The sequence below is a fragment of the Dermacentor variabilis genome, chromosome 3 (genome assembly GCF_050947875.1).
Source record: "Dermacentor variabilis isolate Ectoservices chromosome 3, ASM5094787v1, whole genome shotgun sequence".
NCBI lineage: Eukaryota > Metazoa > Arthropoda > Arachnida > Ixodida > Ixodidae > Dermacentor > Dermacentor variabilis.
Window position 1 is genome coordinate 94,940,481 of NC_134570.1, and position 22,226 is coordinate 94,962,706.

A 22,226-nucleotide genomic window follows, 5' to 3' on the forward strand; every position below is an offset into this window, starting at 1 on the left:
TGGGTTCCGCGAAGAGGGGACGCGGGCAACACTCACGCGTGAAGAGAAAGCGGATTAGTAGCTGCACCGTAGAAAAGGCACTAGAACTGCACCCCCGCTCGGAACAAAAGGGTAGAAGGCCCGAGCTGAAGGGGAGCGTTCGGGGAGACGAGCGTGAAGATGAAAGTAGTGGGGTGCTTGAGGTCACCGCCACCACTAATGCCCATGCGCTCCCCAAATGTCCCGTCGACCGTCTCGGTCACGGAAATTGAGCGACGCGACGGTGCCCAGCCGGTTTGATGTTTGACATCCGCGTGCGCCTGCTAAGGATTCCCGTGAAAATGGCGGTAGCTTTACCACTTAGCCGGCTACGGCCGAGGAACGCTTTTGTGTGCGATTGCCATCGGGTCCCAATTATGGTGTTTGCATTTCAAGCGAACCGGCGCACAGCTGCACGGGAGACATATTTCTCAGTACTGGCAGGGTAGCGCGCTGTCCGGCGGATATGCAGTTAATAATCGGCGATTTCACGGAACATTCTCGGCAGCTTGCATGGCGGCCGTTTGCAGGTGAAAAGAGGGAAGACATCAGGGGCCGATACTCGCAGCCCAACGTAGGGGAGAGGGAGGTGGCACGTGTGTTTGAGAAATCCTATCCCCTGGCGTGTTCTAAAGAGTGCCACTGTTTCCACCAATGCTGTGTGCGGCACGAAGGTGGTTGTGCTGTTAGTTACAATGATGTGAACTCGCATATGTGATTAGCTGGTTTGCGAATCCTTTGTACAACTGAGGGCTTAAAGGTCATGTTTGGTTGTGTGGGGGAGAGCGGAGCTTCGGGCTTGGACTCGAACAGACGCTTCGGCGTTTGAAATAAAACGTCACTTCGTCGGACAACGGCTCTTACTTCGCGCTGCCACCGTGCACTCGAATCATCGAGGGGCTCCGACTTCGGACCTTCAATACCTTCCCTCCTTGACTACCGTTGAAGCTACGAGAGGACAAAGGGAAAGGAAATTAACTGCCACCTTCAACTGAACAGTAGAAAAAGCGTCAACGCGTTTTTGTGGCGGCCACGTCAAAGGCGCCTGTGACGACGTCTTCCTCGACGCTATAGGCTTGATGGTGCTGACTAAAGCCCCTCCATACACGTTTCCGCCGACCAGGTGGCGGCGGTGGCGCGTAGATGCAGGGGCTTTAGTGCTGACAGTTTGGACGTCGGCAGCTACGTTCAGATGTGGATTGTAGCTTACGTCACCAGCTGAACAGTCATTATATCTGCGGTGGATGGCTACATCGTTTCTGGTGTTCTTTAAGGTGGAGTTCATAGCTTTAACTTTGTCATCGGCGTCCTCGAAACTATGACTGACGAGCCTTATGCTGCAATGAAAATAAGCATACGTGAGGATGGTATCTGCTGCTGCGTTTGAGGGTTAACGCATTCGTTTATACGTGCATTGTGGAAAGGAGTTGTTTCTTGCACATGTTAGTACCTACGCCTTCATTGTCGGCGAATGACCACTGCAGAGTGGGGTGAAATTTCATTCTATTTACCCAGAGCTTTGGACAAAAGAATGCAGCATAAGAAATAAACGCAGCCGGCTCATTGCTGGCAATATTATTGAGGACAGCAAAGAGTAATTGGAAAGAGCATGCATTCACGTTCGTACAAGTAAAACTGAAGAATTGTCGAGCAAACGAATTTCTATCTTTAATAAGAAGCAGAAATATTGTAAATACATAATAAAAGTTCTTTTGAAATATGAAACGCCCACGGAATCTCAAGTGCGGTTTTATTACTACTTCCGATAATAACACATTAAAGGAAAAAAGTGCAATTCCTAGCAATTAATATAAAGCATTTTCACTCGTATGCTGCCTGTCCTATATGGCCCAATTGTTAATCGTAGCGACTGATATGAGACACAGTAGTTCTTGGGTAGTTAGCTATGTACGAACGCGGATATAACAAAATAATTCAAGAAACGACTGCTACGACAGAAGCACCAGCAATGAACTGGTAGGTAAAAAGATCTTACAGAGAGCAGCATTCACGTTCAACCAAAGTGCGTACGCAGATCACGGATACTGAGGCTCATAGGCTTTATTTTCTGAACCGAGATGAATGAAATTCCGTACGGCTTTAGTTTTATGGACAGTCTTTTTTGGGGACGCATGTGCCGCATTTGTTGCGACAATAGCCGTCGATGCACCAGCACTTCCATTCCATATCATGGCTACAGCGGCGAGGCTTCCCACTGTCCCGAATGCTTAAGATGGAGCAGCGGCACTCGCCACGGTTTATGTGTTTTTCTTTAAATTCTTCGTGTTCCGGACAATTTTTTTCGCTTTCAGAACCTGGGAAAAAGGGGAAACGTGTTGTACAATTGGCGCCTAGAAGATTTCCTCGCTTGTCAGTGTGCCTACCCGGTAAGCGAACAATAGATTAAGTGCTCGCAAAAACAGTTGACAGAAGTCTTAGTTGTACCTAGCCTTAGATGTCTCCGTTTCTTGGTGCCTCTGTCTACTTCCACAGTGCTGACAAAATGAAGACGTTTATTTTCCTGATGAATTTGACGGTCTTCTCTCTTTATCGTCTATATTTTTTGTCAATAACGGGAATAGCGTAATCGCATTCCATAGAAAGCTTGAGAAGGAGGGCACTAAATTACATAATTATTGAGTCAATCAATCAATCCTTTATTTAGGGTGTCCAAGAACAACTTTATGGTCTAAATACTTAAATTCATGCGAAGTAACGTAAAAATGAGACCTAAGCACCTCTAACAGAGTGTAAATAAATATAAACGAAAAAGAACAGAAAAAAACAACTAACATAACATTTTGGCATAACACAATTCCAGCATACTAAAAGGTCGACCATTATGAGACGCAACATTTCAAATTATGGGCGCTATAACGTAAAACTATTCCAAACTTTTCTATTTCAATTCTGCTATCAGCCCTCCCCGATTGGTCAAAAACTTTTTTCGACCACCCCCCCTAAACCTGTCTGTCACGCGACGTCATGAGAAGCGCGATACCTCCCCATCTGATTTGATGTGTACACACTGATTATGCATGATTTGATAGAAAAAAGAAAAAAATTACCGACGATTACGTTACTTCCTAATGCGAAGTTTGAGCGCAGCAAATAAGCTGTTTCACCTTTTCGATAGATTGAGGCAAAGAAATCGAGCAACACATGTATGCGCTATCACAGAATGTTTTTTTTATTTTTCACACGTATTCCTTTAACAAAGACTCCACTAACAGTTCTTGACAGTCATGAAGGAAGCTTTGTGGTCGGAGAAATAGACTGATATATGTTCGACTTGGTACACCAATGCTTGATTCTCAAAGACGAGATCTATACAAGTGCCTCGCGAGGTTGTCACAGCCGTGGGACGCGTTACGAGCGAGAGGAACGGGATGTTCTCCCGCATAAGTGTTAGGAAATTGCTGTTTGTCTTTATGTCAAGCCGCCACCGATCTGGCTCTCTGATTGCCACCGCACAGGGCGAACGGCAGCGGCAATTTCGGCTCGGGCGGTGCACATATACAGATCCGCCGCCACCGATCTGGCTCTCTGATTGCCACCGCACAGGGGTTGCATTGGAGGAGGAGCGAAGAAAGGAATTAAGTTCGAGCCGGCGCTTTGACAACCGGAGACTCGCAGGAAGAGGGGGGAGGGGGGCGGCGTGTACACCCAGCGGCAAACGATGGGGGCAGAAGCGCGCGCAGCAAGCGGACAACACGATAAAGGGAGGAGGGAAGAGATAGCAGCGACTGACTGATGCCGCTGACGCCGATAGTGAGTCAACCCCAGCTGCGGAGTTGCTTTCAGGGACAACGAATAACCGGCGCGTCGGCAACTGAAGAGCACCCTATCCGCCACACAAGAACAGGGGGGGGGACCCTTTCCGCCTCTTTCTGCATGGCGGCGACGGTGTTCTATGCAGTCACGTTATCTTGACTCTCTAGCGGCGTCAGCGGCATCCAGCGGTATCAGTCGGTCGCTGCTAGCGCTGGGGGGATGAAAGGGGGGCGGAGCTGGTTACGAGGCCGACGACAACGCCGACGACGACGCGAAACCCAGGAACGGACGCCAAAGAGCTGCGCTCTAAAACAGTTATTTCTGATTCGACCCCTTTTCGCCGTTAGCCCTCGGCTATTGGTAAAGCGTTTTCGGGCTGCACCCACTTCACCTGCCTGTCACGCGACGTCACAAAACCGCAAGAACTCACCGCGTCAAAGTGACGTGTACGCGATAAAGATGCCTCAATATGCCGAACAAAACTGAATTTTCTTCGGAATAGCCGCAGGCTGCCCCGTTCCGAAAGGAATAAAAGATAGCTGCCGCCGATCGCTCAGACGCTGGCTACTCGCACCTGCCGGAGAGCATGGGTGTATTTGCGTATGATAAAACTTCTGGCGTGGCCGTGTAACGTTTCGAGGACTTTCGGCACGTTTATCTCCTCATTCTGCCAACTCTTCTTTGCTGAGGGTCCGTTTTAGCGTCATTCTTGAGCTTCCGTTGCATGCCGCCGTGATTTTCGACCAGCCACCGCAAGCTAAGTACGGCAAAACCGACCAATCGTAGACGCCGGCACCACCCTCTTCATCCGGTTATCGACTTTTAGTGCAGTGACTCGGCCCCATCGAATCCCTCTCCACTTGAGCGTTCTCCTTGCCTCTTGTCAGCCAATTAGGTACGACAAGCCGCTCAGTGTAGGCAATGTTATTCGTTTTTCAAGCGAACAAAATTGACCTCCTATGAACGAGGAGAGCGTTTGATTGGTTTGTTCAGACAACCCTGCGGGTGACCGCCCGGTGCTTGCGTTGGTGGTTACGCAAATTTGACGTCAGGAGAATGGAATAGAAACATATTGGAATAGTTTTACGTTATAGGGCCCTATAACAGAAGGCAAAATAAGTTCCCGATAGAAATAAAGAAAAGAAAGCTGCCTACAATGAAGGAAAGTAAGGCAAGAAAGAAATGCGAGGCCTGCAACAATACTACAATAACGAAATATGAGAAATTTCACAAGAAACAAAATCAGCAGTTATAAATATTTTGTATCCTATGCAGAGGTGAATGTTGGCTTTGACAGGCAAGAACGTAAAATTGTACGGGCTACCCGGTGATTTGAATCGGAACCCAAATCACGACGCCACTGTGTAGTTCGAGGACGGGAAATTACCTTGAGGGAGCTTGAACAGAAACACTAAACACCATCATGCCAGCAAAGAAGTAGCCATAGCTACAATATATTAAGAGTGCTAGAAAGAACTATAGTTCTACGATTAGAGAGGCGGTCATTGTATAATAACAGGTAGCCTCTAGTTGGTCGGGATCTTTCGCGGCGCGTGCTTACGAAAAAAATAAATATGCTCAGTGATTACAAAAAAGTTTCAGCAATTTATGCGAAAAAGGTATACATATTTTGGTGCCACGCATACAACATACAGCATAGCGTTCGTTTCAATAAAGAACAAACACAAAATAAGCATCCAAACAAAACAATGATGACAAGGCGCTCCTGTTAACAATACGAAAACGTAGCGCTCCTCGCATACGTTTTCCGGTAGTTATTACTGTCGCATAAACTGGCGCGGTGATGGTATATAAAAGAACCAGCGCCGCTACTGATTTCACAGTTGTTGCAGCACCGCTATGGGTACGTAACGCGCTGTTACGACTCCGTAGGACCAGCGCGTGATACGAGGAGCGGCAAAGTGAATAGAAGCGTCAATACGACCAGAGGCGGCATGCTATCAAAATTTTCAGTTGTCTAATTACTCTAAATCACCATGACTACCATTACTCTATAGCAATAAACCATTGTATAACCCCTCAGCCGTTGTAGTGGTGGCTTTCACCAGCTTAACTGGACGTCCACTTTCACTGGTCGGGGACACGAGTGAATGTATTTTTTAGGTGCCCCAAATATTTAAAGAGTACCTGCGGCAGATAGCACCATTCTAACCACTGAGATAATTTACTCTATGAAACGGGCATTACTTCTAAGAGAAGTTAAATGATTATTTGAATAGGTAACATAATCACTAAGTTAACGTTTTATTAGTTGCTTCACAGTTGATATCTAAATTAACGGGTTGTAGCCGGTGACTTCGCAAGGCGTATTCACTTGGAACGAATTATGTGAACTACACCAGCTTCGAGATAACTTCCGAAGCGTCCTGTGAAATCCATTGGCGTTTCAGCTTCTTTCGTGCTTCAGTACATACAACTGTGTTTTTCTTTAAAAGTATAGGAAACGACAGCGCACTTTTACCGCAAGTTTGACGGCACATATCTCGAAACCAATGCAATCCTCAGAGTTCGTTGCAAATCGATATACCTTGCAGCCTTATTGAGTATAATAGTAGAATAAAATATTTGCAGTAATGCAATTATTAATCGAGCTAATCATACAGTAAAGTTATCTACACTTGACAGAACACACGGAGTGAAGTCAAAAATTCTCAATACATGCAGAATACTTATTACATATTTTCTTATGTCGAGCCACAGTATATACCAAGGCGACAAGACCTTGTAGACGACGTGAAATATTGCATAGTTTAGTTATGTGATACGCAAAATTGCATATGATCAATGAGGTTTAGACAATCTGTCGTACCATGAACAAACGTACAGGACAAAATGTCTGATTTATTACGTCTTAACTTTACAGGTGCGAGTTGAGGTACATCTATCTATAAGGGCTTAACTATGGTAATCAGAAAGGCTAAAGTGGTGCTTGAATATTGTTTTAAATTCATTCTCTATGAGCTCAATAAGCTTTTTTGATTATGACATCTCAGAGTGTCAGCAAACGGTCCGCGGCTTTCGCTCTGAGCAGCTCCGACAGATGGGCACGTCGCAGTTATGTGATCCAGCTGCGTGGGAGTGTCCGAGACAGTCCGAGGTTTCACCTGAAGCACCATGGCTGGTACTTATTCTCCTAACTGCCACCATCTGCTCGCAGCCACTCGCAGTTACCCGGCCACAACTTAACGAAACCAATAAGGGCAGCCTCTGAGATAGCGAATTCTCGATGAACAAGTCGCCGACCCAACCACAAAGCTTGCATAGTGTAATGACGGCCTGTTCCCATAGTATGTATTCGCAAAGCGCAGTTTACGTCCCACTCTCGCTTTTTGTGCCACTTAACTGCTGTAATTAGGCTTGCTCTGTTTCTTCAATATTTAGGCAGAATTCCTACACGTACGTAAATAATATCGCGATCGTAGCGCATTGCCATTTACGACCGAAGGTACCCACCGATATCACACCCGTTAGACCAAAAAAGCGCTTACGTTGCGACCTCAAAGCTAGTGAGACCCGTCTACCAAAGACCCGACGATCGTATTACTATATATGCGACACGTGCATAGGACACATTGCATCTACACCATCTGCTAATCGTTCACATCGAAAGGCAAACGCTCAAGCTTTGCATCAGAAGGGATAAGCATGTGACCCAATAAGCGAAGCTTGAACATACTTCACAGGCAAGAAACGGCTGCATGTGGTGTTACACTTCGCCGAACATCAATTTCACACGCCTGAAAGGTGACATCCACCTGCTTACAACACACACCTATAAACCTGGTAGATAGTGAAAGACGTATCAAGTAAAGAACCATATGCGCAGGATTGTTGCGCTTGGCTTTAAAAAAATCATGAAGACTAAAGAAGCAAGCACAGAAGGCGCCAAAATAACAGACATGAGGGTTAAATGCATATTAACCGCCTGGAACAGGAAAAATACGTAAAGGCAAACAGTATCTTTCAGAACATTGCGCCATGTAAACCAGACAACCGTCGTCTGCTATCTATTGCAATGGTCAGAGCAAAAATATGCTGATAGCTCTGACAGTCCGTGGGCAGGCTAGGATTTCCAGTAAGAAAAATAAAAACAAAGAAAACGTGCATTATAGCAAGCTGATGCAGCAGCTTCAAAATTTTTAATTATCAGGAAACTGCACAGAAATATACTCACTGCTTTCTGCAACCACTTTCACCACAAAGAATATTGCTGCAGAAATAAGTAAAAACGTCATTTGCTTCTGCATAACCACACGCAATCTCAAGGTAACCAGCTAGGCACCTTCTTTTAAACAGACGTGGTCGCACCAAAATGATGCCAACTTGCAAAACCAGACGATCTAAACTTTTAGTATTTTTATCTAAGGAACTGAAATCTTGCTTGCCCTTTCTGCAGCCTGAAATGACACTTGCTGGTGAGCTCAGCGGTAGTTGCTGTGTAAGTATTCTCAATTCTTTACACGTTGAGCTGCAAAGAGACAATGCAATGTGTGTATTATTATTCCAACTCAATTTCGGGCTTTCAGTATAGCGCAGGACGTGCGCTGTTATTAGCTATTGGGAAAGTTCTGCGTCTGCTTTGCTCTTTCAAAAATACTCTTTTAGTTACCCTTTGTCTGAAAAAAAGGTAATGCTGCTCATTTTCCGGTAAAAAAGATACCAAAAAAAATTTAAGTTCTGGCTTGCTGTACATAATTCATAAAAGGGAACGAAGCACGTCTTAAACATGGTGAAAAATACTGCAGCAAATAGCATCGCGGGCCAAACCTTACTGGACTGCATGCAGAGGGATTCTACAATTTAGCCAAACAAATGGCAGCGAGAAGAAAGCACAGAAAGCTGATTCAGGCTGATCCAGCTAGGCAACCCTGGACTGTAAAAAAGGGGAAGTGAAACACAAGAAGAAGAGACAAGTTCACGATAGGTTGCCCACTCTCTCCAGTAGCTTACGAGGCCTACGCGCGACGCACCTGAGTCTATGTGGCGTCAGCGATGAAGGTAAAGTAGGGGCAGCGACCAGTGCACAGCTGCTACTGGGTGATTGTTCATGGCAATGAAATACTTGCGATCTTCAGCTGGCGCAAATGCATGCCTTGCTAGAATAAGGATAGAGAGAAATGGTGATTGTCAATGAGTCTAGCAGATCCTCTCACCGCTTTCTTGTCGCTGCCTGACGCCTCTAGTCTATGGTAACCTCGAAAGGTTACCAAAAGGCAAAAGAAGAGCTAGAGATACGCGAGACATTGCTATTTGTACGTCCCCAGATGCGAGGAACTGATGAGCTATGTGGTAGTGAACATTACGCTCTTTATATGTTGCTTAATGTTATGGACGTTTACAAATAAATTTCAAAACATGTTCCTTGAAAGGCATCATACTTATTGAAGCCTGCTGATGAGCTTTACAGAAAAGGTGTTTCGGGGCTCTTTTAAGGAGGCAGCTTTTGTGAGCTATGAACTATCCCGGGATGCCACAGAAAATAGGGGGTTCTATGTGCCAAAACCGCGATCTGATTATGAGGTATGCCGTCGTAAGGGACTCCGTAAGTTTTGATCACTTGCGGCTCTTTAACATGACCATAAATTTAAGTAGATGTGTTTTTTTCGCCCGCAGCTAAATGCGGCCGACGAGGCCGGGATTCGACCCCACGACCTCGTGCTTAGCAGCCCATTAGCATAACTACTAAGCAACCACGGTGGGTATCCCGAAATTCGACATTTGCTGAGGATCGGCGGATGCTTTAGGGAACTTTGCAATCATTTCTAATAGAAATACTTGGCTATTCATGAAAAGTGTTCGCTTGCATGTTTCTTAGACGTTACTATTAGTTGGTGGCCTCATGCTTTACAAGGATTATTGAAGGAGGCTATAGTGTACATACCTTAGACTATTTTTATTGAAATGAATATTAGGAAAGGTTGGTGCCTTTATGGCGGCACCGGCTACACCTTGCCACTTCGCAAAGGAACCAAATTTGCGTAAAAAGGGATAATACTGACGCAAAATCTGAAACTCAGTTGTACACCAGATGAATAAAAACTATACAGTCCAACAGTATTACCTGCAGTATTACCAGGAATATTGCAGTGCCCTGGTATCCATTGAAATTTAGTTACGTGGTTCACTGCACTTGCTTTTGTATGTTCTTTGAGCGTCTCATAAAAAAGCAAACTGTTCAAAGAATTTTTCTTATTGCTCTGTAGTAGTGTGAGAGCAGCTTGTGAATCGCTAAAAATAGCCCATTCTTGCGAATGCTTTTTTGATGTTATGAAATGCAAAGCACATAGGATTCCAAACAGTTCTGCCATGGTGGAAGATGTCTCTCTGGATAATTTAAATGTTTACTTTAGCGCTAAATCTGGAATCACGAATGATGAAGTCGAGGAATTTTTATGAAACGAACCAACTGAATATACGTGGATGTACTGGGGATATAATGAGTAAATTTGGAAGAGCACGTGCGAGTTGCTGTGCGGCTGCCATGAACATGTCTCTCTTAGATATCATCCCGTCGACCGATAATTGTATTTTAGGACTTGTTAACATCCAAGGAGGGCAAATAACATCCACTTTGCATAATTCAAATATTGGTAATAATGATTTATGTTCTCCAACAGCACCGTGAATTTTGCTTTTGTTTCGTTCGGTAAGCGCGAGGTTCAACGAATGCTTCTCGTGTTGGGTGAAGATGGGATAACTATGTCGGCATGTTTCAACCGTTCGTATGACTGGAAATAGTGGGTGACGCACTTCAGCAATTAATATAGAACTCGAGGTACCCTGCGGATCTCCAAGACAAATTCGCAGCCCCCTTGCCAGTAAACGTTGAAGACGTTCCTCTGAAGTTTGTGATAAACCATGGAGAATAGGTGCCGAATAAGCAATCTTTTTTTTTGTTTTATGAGTGAGTTGTAAACTTGCAATAGTGAAGAGACGGATTCCTCCCCCCCCCTCCCTAGTTGTGCCAGTGAGTCGCCGAAGTTCGTTTATTACAGCCAGCATTAGTCAGCTTTTCAAATGCGCGGATGTGTGATGCCCATGCCCGCTGGCGGTCAAGAATAACTCCAATATATTTATGCTCTTTCACGAACATCAAAGTTTGCCCATTAAGAGTAAGTAGGAAATTATTCAGCTGTCGTCTAATGAAAGGAAGTACAGCTGTCTTTGCGTATGAAAGACTCGTGCCTCTTTCTTTTAAAAAGGTGTCGATACTATCAAAACCTTCTTGCAGCGTTGTTTCAATGTCTTGTATATGAGCCACAGAAAGATGCATAATCACCAAACGACGCTGAAGGTCCATGTGTGATAGAAGCACGTCGCTGAAGAGCTGACTGGGATGGTCGCTGCTATGACAGGTGTGGTTGTGACGAATGCTGATGTAGTCGCTGAGATGTTAGATGAGGTTGCTGCGTCAATGGTAGAGACCATTGCTGAGAAGGCCGACGAGTTTCATTCGTTGCCTAGGCAAGATGAGCAGTATTCTCTGATGATGGATCTGAGCAGTATTCTCTGCAGATGAAGTTGTCAAAAGGTTGTCCACCTGAGGGCTTTAGAGCTGCAGAATAGTTCAAACTGTCCCCTTGCACTTCTTGTTGGGCTAGTTGGTAGCTGCTGATTATAAAATATGAAGACGCCAAATAAACAGACACACACAAGAGAAGAAAACGGGACAGGGCGCCCCGTTCTCTTTTTCTTTGCTGGAATTTGGAGGCGCATATCTTACGGTGTCAAGGTTGGGTGGTGGTGCATTACGGGGAGGCAGCCTTCCGCATTTCAACTCATGTCTATGTAACTTTGAGAAAGCTCTGCTCTGGGGGCACCCGGAGTAAGAAGCTGTGTGGTTTCCGCCACAGTTGACACACTTTGGCTGACACACTTTGGCTGATGTATGCGTTAAGAGACAAAGCCGGCAATATCATTACTAATATGGATGAGATAGTTCAAGTGGCTGAGGAGTTCTATAGAGATTTATACAGTACCAGTGGCACCCACGACGATAATGGAAGAGAAAATAGGCTAGAGGAATTCGAAATCCCGAAGGTAACGCCGGAAGAAGTAAAGAAAGCCTTAGGAGATATGCAAAGGGGGAAGGCAGCTGGGGAGGATCAGGTAACAGCAGATTTGTTGAAGGATGGTGGACAGATTGTTCTAGAGAAACTGGCCACCCTGTATACGCAATGCCTCATCACCTCGAGCGTACCGGAATCTTGGAAGAACGCTAACATAATCCTAATCCATAAGAAAGGGGACGCCAAAGAGTTGAAAAATTATAGACCGATCAGCTTACTGTCCGTTGCCTACAAAGTATTTACTAAGGTAATTGCAAATAGAATCAGGAACACCTTATACTTCTGTCAACCAAAGGACCAGGCAGGATTCCGTAAAGGCTACTCAACAATAGACCATATTCACACTATCAATCAAGTGATAGAGAAATGTGCAGAATATAAGCAACCGTTGTATATAGCTTTCATTGATTACGAGAAAGCGTTTGATTCAGTCGAAACCTCAGCAGTCATGGAGGCATTACGGAATCAGGGTGTAGATGAGCCATATGTAAAAATACTGGAAGATATCTATAGCGGCTCCACAGCCACCGTAGTCCTCCATAAAGCAAGCAACAAAATCCCAATAAAGAAAGGCGTCAGGCAGGGAGATACGATATCTCCAATGCTATTCACAGCGTGTTTACAGGAGGTATTCAGAGACCTGGATTGGGAAGAATTGGGGATAAAAGTTAATGGAGAATACCTTAGTAACTTGCGATTCGCTGATGATATTGCCTTGCTTAGTAACTCAGGGGACCAATTGCAATGCATGCTCACTGACCTGGAGAGGCAAAGCAGAAGAGTGGGTCTAAAAATTAATATGCAGAAAACTAAAGTAATGCTTAACAGTCTCGGGAGAGAACAGCAATTTACAATAGGCAGCGAGGCACTGGAAGTCGTAAGGGAATACATCTACTTAGGGCAGGTAGTGATGGCGGATCCGGATCATGAGACGGAAATAATCAGAAGAATAAGAATGGGCTGGAGTGCGTTTGGCAGGCATTCCCAAATCATGAACAGCAGGTTGCCGTTATCCCTCAAGAGAAAAGCATATAATAGCTGTGTCTTACCAGTACTCACCTACGGGGCAGAAACCTGGAGGCTGACGAAAAGGGTTCTACTCAAATTGAGGACGACACAACGAGCTATGGAAAGAAGAATGATAGGTGTAACGTTAAGGGATAAGAAAAGAGCAGATTGGGTGAGGGAACAAACGCGAGTTAATGACATCTTAGTTGAAATCAAGAAAAAGAAATGGGCATGGGCAGGACATGTAATGAGGAGGGAAGATAACCGATGGTCATTAAGGGTTACGGACTGGATCCCAAGAGAAGGGAAGCGTAGCAGGGGGCGGCAGAAAGTCAGGTGGGCGGATGAGATTAAGAAGTTTGCAGGGACGGCATGGCCACAATTAGTACATGACCGGGGTTGTTGGAGAAGTATGGGAGAGGCCTTTGCCCTGCAGTGGGCGTAACCAGGCTGATGATGATGATGATGATGGCTGACACACAGACTTGCACTTTAAATGGTTGTGCTCTTTTGAGCATATCTTGCAACGACGTGGACTGCAGCAGTTCTTCGCTAAATGTCCGAATCTCTGGCAGTTGTAGCCTCTCATAGCAGGACCATATTATTCTTCAACGGGATGACTCGTGAAACCCAAGTGCACTCTTTGTGACATTGGTTTGTTTTCTCTTAAATGGAGAATGACGGTTCTTAGGGGCCATGATTCTATCGCTCCGTCTTCCTTGCGATTGTATCGCGCCTGACACGACCAGATGTCACGCCAAAATCCTTCAGAAAGTCAACCAGTTGTTCTTCCGTATACTCAACTGGCACATGGCGTATCTTGCGAACATTCTTGGTATAGGACGCCGGGATGAATGGCTTGACTCCCAAACAAGCCATTTCACTCATCGACAGTAGATGTCTTGCAGGTGAGACTGAAATAGCGTTGACAAAGAAACTATCATCTCTATTCAGACGGAATTAGCGCACATTTTCCTTTGCCGAGCAAACAATTTCTGACGCAGCGCGATTTGGAATCACTTGCCAGAAGTTGCGGCCTTCCTGTGAGGCTCTAAAACAACTGCAATTCCCTCAGGCCCCTTCTTTTTATACATTGCCAAGGAGAACGGCATATCATCGCAGCGTATGTATTCCTCTTCGCTTAGCTCATAGGCAGGTGTCCTGTCTTTGTCGACCCATGGTTTCTTCGCTTCGTTTTCGCTTGTCTCAGCCATATTTGCTGAATGTGCGCTGGAAGGTAGTGCGGCGCTGAATACTAGCTTCGCTGGCTTGATGACATTAGGCGCGTGTTGTGGCACTTCAGAGAGCGGCGTCAATTCTGCGGCACTCATGCGCCTAGGAACGAGCTGGCGGACATATGTCTCGTGCCGCTGTTCTTTGCTGCCTACCGCCGTGGTAGGTGTAGATGTAAAACCACCCGATATTGTGCGTGATCTTTAGCCCATAGCTATCTCACAGGATGTCTTTTCTCTCTGGAAAACAGCAAAGTCTCAATACAGCACTGATTCTTCAAAGGAAGCAGAAAATAATATCTCACCGAAGAAGCGGCGGCTGCTCAGTGGGATTTTTCATCCTTTTCAGTCCGTAGACTACTTCATATGAAACATTGTTCAGAAACCGTTGGATGGTCGTTAATGTAAGCGGATAGCCAGAACGAACAAACGATGAGCGCATGAAAAAAACGAGCAACTGAGAGCAAAGGAGTGAGGGAATGAACGTTTTCCTTACCGAGTACGACAACCAACCACTAGCCATAGGCCAATCGATGGACCTGCCAATCAGGAGAACAACCGAAAACGCAAAAAAATAACCGAAAGTCGGGCACGTTGCTTCAAATTCATGTTATAACTGCGCGATGAAAAACACGGAGGCTTCTGAAAGTTTTTTTTCCACACGTCAAGGCGGATGCCAAATGAAGCACACTTATTCCAACGTTCCCCGTAAGGCAGCCACTCTTGACCAGATACTATTGTCGTGCGTAAAATATGAAGTGGGACAAATTTGAAGGTGCGTCGTCGCACGTCTTCAGGAGCATAAACTGTCTCTCTAAAGCTCAACTCTCTCGAACGTGGCTGTACATTGCCCCGAGTTGAAATGCACCGCACCAATTTCAAGTGCACATATCCTAACAAGGGGAAGTGAACAATTAAACCGCGATATAGTGCAAGTGTGTTAACTTACAAAACTAAAAGACGAATGCATAAGCCAACCATCAATAGTCCTCACAGATCACGAGTTTTTACATTTGCGTAACGTGGTACGTTGAATGCGGACACACGCAATACAGTTTTCTAACCTATGTGTTTTGTTTCCCCGCTCATTCCGCGTTAAATTCGATGAAAACTGGACCTCGGTCAACTATTTCCTTGTTACATTTGTGAAATTAAACTAGTTCCTTCTCCCCGTTCTTCTTTGCCCAATAATAAGAGGAGCCAAAGAAAGCTATTCGAATTGATAACCATGCGAGTACAACATGACAGTAATGCTAAATAGAATTTTTTTATTTTCTGTTGAGCTTTCTCCTTCTAAAAAGCTTTCCCAGTGTTTCGTCACTTTTAGAAAAGACACATGCCTTCCCAAGCAGTAAGTATCATCTACGTCCCACAAAATAAAAAGCAACATGCCCTCCCTGCCTTGGGCACCAAAGGTAGAAGCGTTCTAAATTGTGCAAATGACGAGCAATCCACAAATGGCATAGTGAACGGAAAGAGGGGCTTGCACATGTTATCACTAAAGAAAGCAAACAAGGAGCCAGAATTTGACGTCAGAAAATCTGGCGTGAGATTTTACAGAAGAAAGTCTTAATGACCTAACATTTGGGCGCCTCGCTTAGTTATAATGCAGTACTTGTAATTTTATTCACACTCCAAAAAAGTGGTAAAAGCTCACCTGACTGCTGTGTTGAAACCGGAGGTGCTGAGTTTATCAAAATTTAATCTTCAGCAGCTTAATAATATCGTGTTTAATTTAGGTCAGCTTGCTGCCACTACAAGCAATGTCCACGTTTTCTTCAAGGCACGTGGACGAAAGCACATGAAGGAAACTAGGACACGTACACAGCATCCGTGAACAATTGTTTCCCCGTGCCACTTATACCTTACAGTGCACTGTCTTTTTTTGAATCAGAAGCTCTATTCTCTGAACGCTCTCCGCCAATTTCCATGCGTGAACAAGTTCGAATGTACTGTCATATGAAGCAAGTGCTCTACAAGAATAAAAAAAAAGAGAACGGCAATTGCATTGTTGAATGCTCGGCAATATGTCTTCCCTGCTAGCCATTCCTATTTTTAAAGCAGTGTTCACGGCTTTTTTTCTGTGATTCAGGCGATTATTTTATATGGTATCCTCTTATGCGCAGTAATTTAGTGCGAATCGCACTTCACGGGATACCGGTGGGTGCTAGGATCCGGTGAAAGCGACAAGACCGAGCTCCATACGACCGCACATGGGCCCTCAGGACGCCATGTGGGAATTTCTTCTTTCTCACATAAAACACGTTTGACATATTTCATTGAAGGTGTAGCTATGTGGCTCTTCGTCTTGCCGTCCCGCTCTTTCCGCCTAGCTACAATGGGGTATCAGAAGAATAGATGCAACCAGGTGATATGGGCTCCTAGTGCTTCTCCGTGAGAAAAAGCAACGCGAGTAATGAAACGCCAGTCGGCTGGTCCGCGCATACACTTCTCAGTACCCAAACCTTTGGGTACGGAGAATGGCATGACAACGACTCTGTGACGATGATTAAGTGACACGACGACCTGACGAGAGTTTGAGGACGGCGTTAAAATCGCAATTGTGCCAGCGCACTTGTGCCAGCGCTATGGTGCGTCCACTGCGGGCGATGTATGAAGCTCTCCCGTAGTATTACCCTATGACCAGATGGTTGCGCTCTCTTAGGGGCTGCAGAATCAAGCGTCTTTCCCTCCTTTATAACACTATCTATCTGACCAGATAAAAAGTATTGAAAGACCCAGCTACTACGGTACCACAGCGTCCTTTCGCTGACACGCCGCAGCTCTGCAGCAAAGCAGGGATCGCCTGATAGCCACTGTCCTCGAAGTTTTCGGCGCATAGAAAGCCACGCTTTGACGGTACCCATGTTGGCTGCGATGGCGCGCAGCGTGAATCCATATCCTTGGAAACTTCGGCTCGGCCGGGAAGGTACGACACTGCTTGTCTCTCCCGACGACACTTTTTTCACACCCTTGCGCGCAGCAACATAGTGGCATTCTCCTGCATTGTGCCTGGGGCTTCTCTAACCATATTACAAAGCAGCACACAACACAAACGACTATATTGAAGAGTTGTTCTCAAGATTCGGTTGCCGAAGGAATTATGCGGCCGCGAGTAACTGCGTAGTTGAGGCGTCGTTCACTGCCGTCTCCCGCCGCCCATGCGGGTGGACAGACGCGGGCGATGATTGGCACGCCGGAATCCGGCACAGAAAACGTCACAGACACGTCACTCGCTCTAGTACACGGCGCGGCCGCTAGACGCAGTATATTGCCGAAAATGCGTTAAATTCATTATTTTGCGTTAGTTTCTGCCTGAAAGCACGGTTTTGTCAAGCACTTTCAGAACCCAAGCTTTCATTTGTGCTAAAACTATCGGCGACAAAGATTTCTCAGTATACCTTTAAGAGGACAGACAGACAGACAGACAGACAGACAGACAGACTGAAAACGTCTGAGGTAGGCGAAGAGTGGTAATCACATTAAAAATAGATAAATGAGGGGACCTGGGTGAAACCGCGAAAATTCAATCTGTAGGTGCATCCCCTCACAACTGTCACTCATTCAATGAAAAAACTTGCACTCCCTATTGGACAAGATCACTAAGGCCATACTGCGACACTTGCCACCCGCTTCAAAAATTATTGAGCTTCGATTGAGTTTACTAAATAAGCCTATATTTTATATGCGCGATTACGCACGGGAGGTAAATGGCCCACAGAAAGCCACAACAGCTACAATGCGCACCAAGGGGCCCACTAACAAGCCCTGTGACAATATATATAATATATATATATATATATATATATATATATATATATATATATATATATATATATATATATATATATATATATTGTAACGAAGAAGGTCGGCAGGCTGCAGTGTCCGGTTGCGAAGTTCCAGAATTCCGGTTGTACCCAGCAGCTCCACCAATTGTAAAGGGGTCGTAGAGAAGCAGCGACCAACGCGGCAACAGCAGGTAGGGCGCAGCCAGCGAACGAACTGGGTACGAGCCACGCGATGGCAACGGGGCTATTCAGCCTGCCGACCTTCTTCGTCACAGTCCCGTCACCGCAACCATGAACGTGATCTCACGACGTGGACAGCCTTCAAAACTAACATGACGGAAGTATTCGGGCGCCCCGCCGTTCGCAAGCTTCGCGCCGAGTAACGTTTGCGCAGTCGTGCGCAACAGTGCGGGGAGACAACTACAAGTTCTATAGAAGATGTTGTCGACCTCTGCAACCGCGTAGACGTCACAATGGCTGATGCCCAGAAGATCCGTTATATCTTAAAAGGCATTGAAGACGACGCCTTCCAGATGCTGTTGGCGAAAAATCCGGCGACAGTCTGTGAACTCGTCAGTCTCTGCCAAAGCTTCGACGAACTCCGCAAAGAACGCATAGCCACACGCCAATCTCCTCCTCAGGCGACTTTAATGTCGAGCTTGGCTGTTTCCCCGGATAACACGTCGCTACTGCTACAGATCAAGGAGTTCGTCCGTGAAGAAGTGGCTCGTCAGCTTTCTCTGATTCCTTTTACACACGGCCAGTCGAATTCTCCGTTGGCGCCCGCTTTCCGATCTGTCATCAAGGAGCAGGTAGCCGACCACATTCCACCTTCTCTCCAGCAGACTCCAGCTGCCGCTCCCTTGACGTACGCCGACGTCGCTTCGAGGCCTGCACCACAGACCTACGGTCCTTTTCGCCCGCCTTTGCGCCCGCCCGTATCCGCTCCAGTTCGGCTACTGGTGCAGTATGCCCGACCTCAAGGTCATTGGCGCACGGAAGAAAATCGCCCGATTTGTTTTTATTGTGGTCGTTCTGGACACATAGCACGTCACTATCACCTGCTTACACCGAACGTCCCCAACAATGTGCGTCCATATGCGCCACGTTTCCAACAACGCCGCAACTATTCGGACACTTTTGAATCTGCTCCTGTCGTCGGCACCGCATTATCTGCCGCTCGCCGTTCACCTTCTCCTCGCCGCCGCTCGCTTTCCCCCATGCACCGGCGTGGGAGCCCTTTGCGCCAGAAAAACTAAATATCGCAGTTCAGGAGGCGAGAACTGTGGTACCAGCGAAATGTATAAGGCCTCACACTTCCTCGAAGAACTTTATTGAAGTCACAATAGAATGAACATTGACGCTAGCACTTGTCGACACCGGCGATGCACTTTCAGCGATAGATTCCCGTATTTCTCACAAGATAGGAAAAGTGACGACGCCACTTTCTGGACTGTCTCTTCGAACTGCCAACGCACAGCACGTCGAGCCATCCGGCGCCTGCGCTGCTCGTGTCGTAATTCAGGAGGTCCTCTATATCATAGAATTCATCGTGTTGCCATCATGTTCACACGACGTCATATTAGGTTGGGAATTTCTCTCCATACATCATGCGATCATTGACTGCGCCCGCACCGAAATCGAGCTGTTTAAGTTTTCGACCGATATTATCACTGACCATACGGACCATTGTCGCAAAATCTCTGTTTCAGAAGACACCGTTATACCTGCCTGGTCTGCCACTCTTCTCAGTATGTCTTGCGACTATGTAGATGACGGCACAGTACTCTTCGCTCCGTCTGAACTCTTAGTTCGCCGCCGTTCACACCACTGCCGTTCGCCGTCCTCGAGTTCAAAGCTGGCGCCTCTCTCATGTGCGTCTCAAACCCATCGGCTGAACCAATTACTTTACGCCGCCGTGAAAGGCTTGGCAGAGCAGAGCCACTGTCCTCATCTTCGATATTTGACACGATAGACAACTCCACTTATATTGCTGCTCTCGAGGCATAGCGTCCTCAGTCACTGCCGCGTTCTTTTACGCTAGATATTACCAGTGACCTTACGACGACGCAGCGCTACGAACTTCTTCGCTTGCTCCAAGGCTTCTCTTCCTCTTTTGATTGCCAAGCAACATCACTCGGCCGCACAATGACTGTTTCGCACACTATCGACACTGGGAGCCATGCACCAATTCGACAGCGTCCCTACTGAGTATCGGCGACTGAAAGACGCGTTATCAATGACCAAGTGAACGATATGCTCAATCGCGGTGTCATCCAGCCTCCTAATAGTCCTTGGGCATCACCAGTCGTTCTAGTTAAAAAAAAAGACAGCACCATACGATTTGGCGTCGATTATCGAAGGCTTAACAAGATTACCCGAAAGGATGTATGCCCGTTGCCACGTATTGACGACGCACTTGACTGTTTGCAAGGAGCGGAGTTTTTTTCCTTCTTAGATCTCCACTCTGGCTACTGGCAGGTGCTCATGGCTGCCGCTGACTGTTCTAAAACCGCGTTTGTAACACTAGATGGCTTGTATGAATTCACTGTAATGCCGTTCGGTCTGTGCAATGCGCCCGCCACCTTCGAACGCATGATGGACGGCATCCTACGCGGCCTGAAGTGGCATACTAGCCTCTGCTACCTCGATGACGTTGTCGTCTTTTCCCCTGATTTTCCGACCCATCTTCGGCGTTTACATCAAGTTCTTACCGGTCTCCGGAATGCTGGTCTCCAGCTTAACTTAAGAAAGTGCCGATTTGCAGCTCGAAAACTGACTATATTAGGCCACGTTGTCTCCAAAGAAGACATTCTTCCTGATCCTGATAAACTTCACACCGTATCCGAATTTCCGAAGCCCACTAACTTGAAAGCACTACGCAGCGCCATGACCTTAATCCTCCCCCTTACCCCTTCCCCGTCGACTCACTCGTGAGGCTTTGGGTCCCGCCTGTTGCTGCTCCTGGCCTTTCGTCCAAGCTCCTCCCGAAGTACCACGGGCTCTACCGCGTGGTTGCACAAACATCACCAGTCAACTAGGTGATCGAACCCTGTCGCCATCTCTAGGTCGGCGTCGTTGGGGGCGACAGACTGTGCGCATTGACCGGCTGAAGCAGTATTACGATCCGCCCACCTCTTCCTAGGTCGCCAGGATGGCTACTCTTCAATTCCGGGGGTGACTGTGACGAAGAAGGTCGGCAGGCTGAAAAGCCCGTTGCCATCGCGAGGCTCGTACCCAGTTCGTTCGCTGGCTGCGCCTTATCTGCTGTTGCCGCGTTGGTCGCTGCTTCTCTACGACCCGAATAAACCCCCTTTACAATATATATATATATATATATATATATATATATATATATATATATTGGAATGTTCGGCCTGCACACTTCCTTTTTCGCTAAAATGCTATATCGTAAACAACTTCCACACATAGCGCGAACTTTGCTTTATGCTTAGTGTTGTACCCTTGTTTTGTGCCTGAGCTAGCTTCACTTAACGGCGCATTCTCGAAAGTTGTGCAGGTGCCTAAACCTGACAGTGACACTAACTTGCGTCGCGATACCTTACTGATGCAGTAAATCAGCCCTATGATCCAATGCGCAAACAAATCCTATGCACAGAAAGCGGTTGCAGATCTCGTCGGCAATAGTTATTTCATAGTTGGATGACTTACTACTTCGTTATGCTAACATCACTCTCATGCACGTACAGACAGTTTTCGCACCACGTCTGCTTTATGCGGAAGCCTTGCTTTGCACGAGTGACTTGAATATTGTTACTGTCTCGCTTTTTTTTTTTGTTCCAGTGTGTCTCGGTAGAGACAACCTTCTAGGGCTTGCGTATCGAATTCGAGTACGGCAAAACATAGGAAGAAGCGCACAGAGCTTTGCTAACCCCAAGGGAAGAAACCTGTTGAGCGTGAAAGTAAAAGACCACAGGAAATGTTGCAAATAGTAGCAGCAATAAGCTTTGTGCCTTCTTTCGCACTTATGCGGACAAATAAAAATATATTACAACAATTGAGTGCGCACCTGTTGCAGTAAGCAATAAAACTGAAAGACGCGGCAATATTACCGGGAGGATGTCGCTTGCACCTAATTCCTTGCCTTTCTTCCTCTTTCCTCAAGCGCTGACATCATGCATGAACGTCTCGCTAGCCGTCATTATTAGTGAACTCTAGCGGGATATGGTCGGGGTATTAAATGACGCACGTGTGGCGGCTGCTACGATCAGTTATATTGTGTTACTGCCACTTCCGTAGTGAACTTCCCACACTCATTTCGTACTTCACGCCACAGCTCGAGCTTAAATTCC

The 22,226-nt window shown here is 46.3% G+C and overlaps 1 long non-coding RNA gene across 1 annotated transcript; it reads right to left on the minus strand.

Moving 5' to 3' along the window:
* Nucleotides 1–2,061: 2,061 nt before the first annotated feature.
* Nucleotides 2,062–15,932, minus strand: LOC142574056 (uncharacterized). Its single transcript, XR_012826403.1, has 4 exons — nucleotides 15,780–15,932; nucleotides 8,199–8,281; nucleotides 7,988–8,023; nucleotides 2,062–2,333 (listed from the first exon to the last, which is right to left on the minus strand). It is a non-coding gene; the product is annotated as an uncharacterized LOC142574056 (long non-coding RNA).
* Between the last annotated feature and the right edge of the window lie 6,294 nt (nucleotides 15,933–22,226).